Source organism: Scardinius erythrophthalmus, assembly GCF_964197995.2.
Source record: "Scardinius erythrophthalmus genome assembly, chromosome: 24".
In the NCBI taxonomy this organism is placed as follows: domain Eukaryota; kingdom Metazoa; phylum Chordata; class Actinopteri; order Cypriniformes; family Leuciscidae; genus Scardinius; species Scardinius erythrophthalmus.
Genome location: NC_138244.1, coordinates 21,955,537 through 21,965,653, shown reverse-complemented (window position 1 = coordinate 21,965,653; position 10,117 = coordinate 21,955,537).

Sequence of the window (10,117 nt, the reverse complement as noted above, 5' to 3'; positions counted from 1 at the left end):
ACGCTGTGTAGAGAGCGGCGCGCGCGGCTAGTTCACAAGCGACGTCCTGGAAGATATGGATTGTAAATGTGACATCAAAGGATTCAACTCTTTTTCCACATATATAATTATGAACAGGGAAACAAAAAGAGATAGCAAACAGCCTGTCCCCATGGTAACGAAATCACTAGAGAAGCCAATTAGCAGCCTTGTTCAGGTGAGAGTATAACAAGTGCAGAAGCAAATCTGATGTTTACTGTTCCTTCTTTTAGGAAGAATATATAGGATATATATATGTATGGGTGATTCTCCAACTAGGAGCACTTTTGGCACTGAGCTTATGGAAAATTCACTCTCTTAAAACACACTTAAAACAATCTTCCTAGCTTCATTAATTTGTTTTAATTGATTTATTTTCTAGTGCTGAAGAGCACAACTTTCGTTGCCTAAAGTTTCATCTTCAACTAATACCTCCTTTTCAGTATTATTTTCTTGATTACCAAGTAAATAAAATATTTAAGGTGGATCTATTAAATTGGATTTTGTTGAGGGAGGTGGAAATGACAGAAAACCTGGAGACAGACTTATTTTATTCCAAAAATAGTTTAAAATTGTGATATACATATGGAATTTCAATGGTATGATATTATTTTATTTGTCCTTAAGACAAACATGTTAAAAATATTTTCAAATCGATCCTTTAATATAATTTTTTAACATTTTTTTAACAAAAACATTTTTAAAAGAGAACAGGGGCAAGATTTGGTGGTTACTAGTGTGTTGGAGCATGAACTTCATAATGACAATTTATTTATGCATTTGTTTGTTTATTTATTTACAAAAAAAAAGGCCAAGGACACAAAAGTGCATGTAGTTGGAGAATCACCCATATATATAAAAGACGTCTAATAGACGTTTAATAGCTAAATCGTGACTAGATTGGCCATGACATGAAATTCCACTAACGTCTTATAGAAATTATTGACATTGGTAACATGATGGGATATCAACCATCTCATGGTCAAAAACTACATTGAATCAGTTTTGACTAATGAGCTACAAATAGCATAGAAATGAAATTAAACCAATCACATTTTAATCACTTACATGATGGCATATCATTGTCACATCAGGTTACTTTTGAAATGTAATAGGTTACATTACAAGTTATTAAAATGTAATAAGGGTCATGTAATAGGTGACTATAGAAAGATGACTGCATCATTAATTTATTTTTACACTGAGATCAGTAGGTCTATTAGTAAAATCTGTTGACTTTAACAAACTTTGTTGCATTATATGCCAACATTGACTGCTCAAAAATAGCAAAAAGCACTTCTTGTGTTTTTTGCATAGTGTTTTGCCTGTAACTCAAGAAGTATTAAAGAAATCTAGTATATAAAGATATAAAGGCCTACTTTTTAACTAGTACAAAATGAACATCAGAAGGTATGTCGAAGGAACCAGTAAAATTCATAGAAATAATGTCTCATGTAATCGCTCAGTGTTCCAACCGTGGATAAAACAGCTCACGTAACCTTACATTTACCTCAGAAAGGCCATTCAGTGCCCATACAGTAACTATGTAGTAAGAAAAATGAACTCCAGAGAGGAGCATTTTGCAACAAAAGGACTATTTTACATCTTTATAATTTTTACATTAAAAAGTTAGTATAGCCTAACATTTTTATTATCATTATAATTAACATATTATATTATTAATAAAATAATTATTAGGCTATAAAACAGTTGTTAATTAACCTTTAATTAACAACTTTTTTTTAGTATCATCTTGGGTTCTCTAGTTTACAACATTATTTGTGTAATAATGGGGCTAAATAGAACATGTGCTTTTCAATATGATTGCAGAAAAATATGTAGTCCTATAGGCCTATGTTTTAATTAAACATTGATGGATTTTGTGAGAAAATCAATTATTAAAGTGGTTTGTTTCACCAGAGCCCGTCTATGGAGAGCCTGGCCACTCCATATTAAGTCCTATTGTACTGAATTTTGGTTGTAGTTCCACCAAAGTTCCACTGGGGGCGATCGCAACCCATGAGTGCAAAATGAATGGGAGTCTATGGAGCTAGACGGCTAAATTTGTCTCTTTCACCCGATTGCCGTTGAGAAATCTCAGATTTGATTGTAGGTTTTGCAAGTTCAACATGGGTTATTGGTTGAAAGTTGAATGAACGAGTACTTATGTCCTTTCGATTTCTTACAGGTTGAGTTGTTGTTGCCCATAACATGCTAGCATTCTGCTAATGAACGCTGATTGGTCAGTGAAGGACTGATTACGACCAGAGATACCGCTTGATGGCATCGTGGCGTCCGAAGCGGGACCAGAAACAAACAAAACAAAAACTCGTCTAGCACATGCGTTTACCTGTGTCAGCTGTGTTGTCGATGCCTCGAGAGAAAAGAAAGTGTAGAGCGCGAAAGCACCAAAGTGACTGAAGGATTGCCGTGAAGCAGTATCTCTGGTCGTACGATGTGTATGATGTCATTGACACTTTAAAAGACTTTTTAAAGCAAATAAGTGACTCTAAAAAATCGAACACTCAGCAATGTATAATTTCTTTGCATCTCCTTTCGAATACAACTTTCAAATTACTAGACAAAAAATTATATCCTGAGAAAAGTGGATTTTGAGGGGTATAGCTCCATAGACCTCCATTCATTCTGCACTCGTCCTGTGAGCGCCCTCATATGGAGCCAGAGTGGAACTGCAACCAGTTCAGAAGCTGGAAGTTTACTGAGAGTGGAACTTCTCCCCTTATTGGACATTCTCTGGTTTCACCTAAAAATCATGTAAATGTGTGAGGTGGCGAGGAGGGCCTTACTCTCTGGAGGTAAAAGAATCACTGGGGCAAAAGGCCCTCATTATTGATACAAACACATTAGATAAAGTAATATGTTCTGCATAATATCTAATACTTTCTCAAAACAATCACTTCAGCAACGCTTGTACTATTTTCTGTTTATTTTAATAAATAAAGGAAATGTATTTTTGTTTAATAAATCTATATTTAAATAAATATTTAAAAACTATAGAATCTGGAAACTTAAGGAGATCCCATAAAAAAATGTATATGGCTATAGTAACAATATAGTTTATTATTAATTTAATATTTTATGCAGCAAGTTTTGTGCCATCTAGTGGTTTAGTGGAGAATAAAATGAATGCTCCTTTATGCATAGAAGCAGATATTAGTTAACAGCCTCCCGAAAGTTTGTAAAAAATAATTTTATTATTACATATGACTGATACTGAAAAATCATCAATCACATTTAACATTTGCAAAATAAAATCATTCTCTAATTCTTTAATAAAAGATTTTCTTTATAGAATTAAATAAGAAATAGGTCAATGTTTAAGTTTGTTTTAATTTAAAGAGCAATATCATTTTCCCTCTTCTAAGACAGAATCTTCCATCTTTTTTCATATGTATCAATTATAATTAATTACATGTTGCCTGCAAAACCATGTCTTTAATTCTGTGAAAAAATTTCTCAATGTTCACTGAAGCATCCAGGTCACACTATCTCACCATTATATGTTTGGTCTAAAACACAACTGCTCTCACGTTTTCCGCAGGACAGCAATTGTGAGTAAATCTTCTGTCATCTTTGCAGGATTGTGATATGAAGAGTGTGCAAAGTAACATATTTTAGCAACAGTGTGAAAGTGAATAGCATGATATAGCTTTTGGCTTGTTTAGTTGGGGACATTTAATATTCAACAATATTTTTGATGTGCCTTACTTAAGATGGATGCAATTTTCTTCTAAAAATAAACTTTGTTGTATTACTGCTTTTATACAATCTGCATTGTAAAAAGAACTATATAAATAAAGGTGACTTGACTTGGCATAACAGGCACAATAGCGGTATAAACATGAATATCTATTGATATGCATCACATGACTAAACTTACGCCATCGTTTTTAAACACTTCCGTTTTGACAATAGGCCTACACACTACAACGCGAAAACAGCGTTCTCTTACGAGAGGTTCTATCGTATTGCATAAGTTGCTTATGCTACGGGTAAAGTAATCTTTTCTCGAGATATGAAGCCAAAAAATGATCCTTAATTTTTTATTAATTGTCAACGCAGTGCAGCAGCAAGCAGACCTAGAGCAGGCTATCTAACGTGCTCATTGGCTGCTCTGCGGCAACTGCAGCAGCCTACCACTGAGCCTGGCGTGACGTCACAGCCTGCCAAAATGGGAGTGGCTTAGCGTATAGGGGGCTGCTACCCTGATTTTTCGTCTCTTCAGCGAAGCTTCGCATCGCTGGACTCCGAGAGAAGCCGCCGTCGAAGCAAGCAATCAAGCAAGCCGAGGAAAGCGTCTGAGGAAGCCGGTCGTCTTCGCCGCCTTCAGTCATCCGTGCCTGCTTCGCTATCCGGTGACAGTATCCTTTTTTGCTGTGCTTCCTTTGTGTGCTCGCCGCCGCGACACACTTTCCTAAAAGAGCGCGAGGCGTTTGTTGCAAAATGCCTCGCACTTCCTGTGGCTCTTGCCGAGCCCCGCTCAGCGACAGAGACTGCCACGTGATCTGCGCTCTCTGCCTGGGATGAGACCACGCAGCCCTCGCTCTGTCTTTGGGTCTTTGGGGGGCTGCGTGCTTTGCGAAGAACTGCCGATGTTGACCCTGCGGGCTTGACTCGCCTTGTTCGACGCTGAAGCTGTCACTGGGCCGTCGACGCGGTGCTGGGCCGTCGACGCGGAACTTCTCCGCCTCCTCACAAAGGCCGTCGATCAACTAGGCCTCGAGAGGTACCCACCGAAGGCGCCCGCGCCTAACAGGCTCGACGGGTGCTTCCTACCTAGCCGCCGCCAAGCGCCTGCCTCTAGGTCAGCACCCTTCCTGCCGGAGCTCCACGCCGAGCTCTCGAAGTCTTTGAACGCTCCTTTCTCCGCAAGACTCCGCTCTCCGCTTCCCGCTCTCTAGTCTCCTCGACTCTTTCTCAGACGGAGCCGCAGAGAAGGGATATAACCAGATTCCCCCAGTGGAAGAGGCGGTCGCAGCACACCTTTGCCCGCCATCCGCTAGATGGTGCTCAAAGTCTGCCCTTCTGTCCAAGGCCTGCAGGACCACGTCAGCGCTCATCGGTCGTGCCTTCGCCACCGCCGGACAGGCCACTTCTGCCCTGCTTTCAATGGCAGTTCTTCAGATCCTCCAGGCCGATCTCCTCCGCGAAATGGAAAAGAAAGGCCCGGACCAGACTGCCTTGACGGATTTACGCAGCCTGACGGACCTCTCCCTTCGCGCTACCAAGTCCGCGGCCCAGGCCATTGGGAGATCCATGGCCTCACTCACCGTCACCGAGAGATATCTTTGGCTGACGCTCGCCGACATGGGTGAATCGCCGACATGGGATTGTGGATCGCTTTTCGGAGGTACAGAAGGCATCGCAGGCCATGAATCTCTTCCTGCCCCGCCGCTCGAGCTCAGCTGCAGGCCGCTCTCAAGCCCAGCCTCCTGCATGTAGCTCAACACAGCGCTCGTCTCAGCCTCCGTCTTCGCAACGACGACAGGGCGGCCGCCCCAGGTCGCGCTCAGCCAGCCGTCACAGACCTCCTCCCCCCCGGGGACCTCGGCCCAAGATCGCGCTGAAGCCTGAGCCCGCAAAGTCCTCCTAGCAGCCGCAATGAGGAGAAGATGGTCGCGTCCCGTCGCGGCCGGACCACCATCAAAACGCCCAGCTCTGTCAGTCCCCTTAGAAAAGGCTACTGCAGTAGCGTACACTGCAGCCAACGAGTCAGTTACACAACTCGCTCGCCTGCACACAAACGCCGTTCTCACGGCGACCAAGAGAAATCTCAAAAAGAGTATAAATCTCTGGTTATCCAGCTTGCGCCGATGGTGTTATGAGTGTAGAAAATGTGCCCACGTACCAGTGCTCACCCCTACAAACAAGCACGATCTCCACTGTGTCTCTCACAGATCTCACTCTCATAAAGCGGGCACGTGCCGCTCGAGTGTTAAGCGTAGGAAATGTGCCCACGATTCAGTGCCCACACCTACCCACTGCCCGCTCTGTTACACGGTTATCCAGATCCTTTAAAGCTCCCAAACACTGGCCGTGTTGTGAACGTAAGCCCTTTGCCCACTCACGAGCGCTCACACTTACTGATAAACACATTACCCCCGACGCCGCTCTTGCGTCACAGGTTTCTCGCCACAAAATGCTCTCCGTCCAAAGCGACCGAGTCATTGAGTGCTGTCCAGCCAGTCACCGCTATCAGCGAGCCTCCGTATTCGAGCATCGACTGCGCGCGCGCCACGCCAATACCTCTGAAACAGGTTCCCTATCCCGCACAGTGCCGCGATCGAAACCCAGAGGACATTCTACCCCTAGCTATGCATGTGAAAGCATGGGAAGCGATCCCGGGCGTGTCAGAATGGGTGCTGAATACTATAAAGCAGGGCTATTCGCTACAGTTCGCTCGCCGTCCCCGCGCTTTCGAGCACGGACCGAGACGAGAGTGAATACAGAAGTAGCACACCTACTTCATGCAGAAATAGCAAAGCTGCTGTGCAAAGGGGCGATAGAACAGGTGCATCCTTCTCTGAGCGAGACAGGCTTTTACAGCCGTTATTTTCTCATGCCCAAGAAGGACGGAGCTCTCAGACCTATCTTAGATCTGAGATCTTTGAACAAAGTTTACTGGTTTATTTCTCTCGATCTGAAAGACGCATACTTTCAGATTCAGATTATACACAGGCCATTCTTGAGATGCCCTTCGACGGTCAGGTATATCAATACACCGTCCTGCCGTTCAGCCTGCCTTTAGCACCCCGTACATTCACGAAGTGCATGGACGCGGCCCTCGCTCCCCTGAGAAGACAGGGTATGCGAATTTTGAACTATTTGGACGCCTGGCTGATACTGGCGCAGTCAGAGATAGAGCTCATATCTCACAGAACAGCGCTTCTCAGCCATCTGGAAAGCCTGGGTCTCTCGGTCAACTGGACCAAGAGCTCATTACTGCCCTGTCATTCAATCTCTTTTCTTGGAATAGAGCTGGACTCGGTGGCTATGACAGCCAGATTGTCGACACAGCGCACGCGCCGCATTCGACATCTCGCCGCGTCTTTCCAGAAGGGCAGCCGGGTTTCAGCCCTGCAGCCCTGGTTGGCGGCCGAATGGTACCAGTTGGGAGTGACAATGGGATTCATCTCGCACCGGAAAATGATCTCGACAGACGCCTCCAACCTAGGTTGGGGGGCTCTTTTCGAGGGCAGACCAGTCTATGGCCTCTGGTCAGACCGGGAGAAACGTCTTCACATAAACTGTCTAGAGGTGATGGTGGTCGAGAATGCGTTTAAGCACTTCCTCCCATACCTGCGGGGCCACCATGTACTATTCCGCACGGACAATATGTCAGTGGTGTCCTACGTGAACCGTCAGGGCGGTGTCAGATCCAAAATTCTCTGCGCCCTGGCGGGACGCCTCCTCGTTTGGGCTCAGCACTCACTGCGCTCGCTGAGAGCCGCACACGTGCCCGGTCACCTGAACAATGGTCCAGACAGACTGTCCAGAGACAATGTTCCCCCGGGGGAATGGTCTTTGCATCCCCAGACAGTCCAGTTGCTGTGGCGCCTTTTCGGCAAAGCGAAAGTCGACCTCTTTGCGTCAAAAGACAACGCTCACTGCCCAAGGTTCTTTTCAAAGAGCGAGGATGCGCTGGCCCAAGCCTGGCCCAGCGGCCCTCTGTATGCTTTCGCCCCGATCTCGCTGTTGCCACAGGTCATCGGGAGAATCAGGGAGACGCGCCACTCGGTGCTCCTTATATGCCCGCGCTGGGAGAACCAAACGTGGCTCAGCCCCATGGCCGATCCTGGTGAGAAGAGACCTCCTCTCTCAAGCCCGCGGTTCGATCTGGCATCCTCATCCAGAGCGCTGGTCTCTGCATGCATGGATAATCAACGGATACCCGTTGACTTGCCAAAAGGGGTCGTGAACACGATCACGCAGTCTAGAGCTCCCTCGACGAGATGGCGTCAAAAATTTTGACGGCTGAGCCGCTCTGCACCCCCTTCTGTGTGCTTATGAACATGTGCTGGCCCACTCTGTTGGCTTCAGTCGACGAAAACCAGGGTAGCAGCCCCCCAGCCCTTCCTTATATACGCTAAGCCACTCCCATTTTGGCGGGCTGTGACGCGTGAGGGCGTGACGTCACGCCAGGCTCAGTGGTAGGCTGCTGCAGTTGCCGAAGAGCAGCCAATGAGCGCGTTAGATAGCCTGCTCTAGGTCTGCTTGCTGCTGCACTGCTTTGACAATCAATAAAAAATTAAGGATAATTTTTTGGCTTCATATCTCGAGAAAAGATGACTTTACCCGTAGCGTAAGCAACTTATGCAATACTCGTTCCCTCTTCTGGAGAGAACCGAGGTTACATTAGGTAACCGAGTACGTTTACCTAATGTAACCTCAGTGAAAACACTGAGACAGAGTGTTTTCAAAAAGCTTCGTTTTCACTAATAAAACCTCTGTCTCAGTGTGGACGGAAGGCCAAAATGGAGAGAAAAAGATGTGTTTTCAAAAGAAAACGTATTAGTCTGGACAAGGCTTTAGAACAGGTGAGAAAAGTTCCAGTTTCTCATTTTAAGGTGTAAATTATGAAGTCATGTAAAGAGCTTCAGGAAACTACATAGAGTTCAATATTCTCATAACATGGTTGTCATTTATAAATGACGGTATACCGTCGGTACTTCTCCTGGATGTTTCCATCTCAGGTCCTTCGTCTCATCCTGAGCTCTTGTTTTGGGGGATTTTTTCATCAAACGGAAAGAGATCTTCTGAGTAGATGACACTTCAGGAGTGGCTGTGACCGGTTTTACACCTGGAATGAAAAAAAAACTTAAATAAATTCATTACACTTAGAACTGGTGAGATTTTCAATGAAACTTTCCATGAAACTCGCTCTTCATTCTGTACTCAGGAGGGCAGTTTATATCTGTGCCTGGAGGAAAGAGTGTTTGTCTGATGTGTAAGTCTTTACCACAGCATGTCTTCTCAACATCCACCTAACATGAGTGTTGAGTTAAAGGGATAGTTCACCCAAAAATGAAAATTAGCCCATGATTTACGTTATAATGGGAGTCAATGGGTAGGCTATATTTTTTTTGGAAGTCCATCAAAGTGCAATGATAAAAGTGCTCCACGCGGCCCTGGGGGTTTATAAAGACCTTCTGAAGTGAAGAGATGCATTTGTGTAAGAAAAAATATCCATATTTAAAACTTTATGGACTAAAACTAGCTTCACAAAATGTCAACCCGGAGAGGAAACGACTGTGAAGCTTTGGGGATGTTGATGGACTCGATCTTCTCCATCTGTGTTTTGATCATCGCTTTGAATCCCATCCGGACGTAGTCTTTGAAAAAATTCGATTTTCTCAGCTTTTTGTTTGAAATGTTACTTTTTTTAATTAAATGTATGCTACTCACATTCAAGTGTTGATTAAAAAAAGTAAGCATGAAGCTAGAATAAAATGTTTTTAAAAAGGTAAGAGTTTAAGTACAAACATTCCTGAATAGGAACATAGTATACAAGTGCAAAAATAATATATAAATAGTATAAATATGATGTTATGTTCACTTAAAGAAAACATGCAAGTATATACTTGCAGTATAAAATTACTAAACTAGTAGTTTACTGAGTAGTTCAAAGTGTACTTTCACAAACTATAAAATATGCTACAAGTATTTGACTAGTAAACTATCAGTATAGCTATAAGTTCACTTGAAGTACAAACTAAAAACTTGAGTTGTAAACTACTTGTGTACTCAAGGTTTACTGCTGTTAAAGTGGGCAAATAGTCCGAAGTATTGAAACAGTACACTTACAAGTATACTTTTAGTACATTGATAGTATACTTACTAAATATTACATAACAAGCATTATCTTGCAGATCTGAGAACTGTTACATTTTTAGGACGTAGAATTATAAATGAATAGTTGCTGGTCCTGGCTGCACAACAGGGCATTGCACTCTGTTATCTATAAAGTATTACATTATTTGTAGGGAATTCATAAAGCATTCTTTGTAGTTATTACTCAATACGTAATAAAATAGTATTCGATACAAGTACGCTACACGGTACACACACACTGCAACAT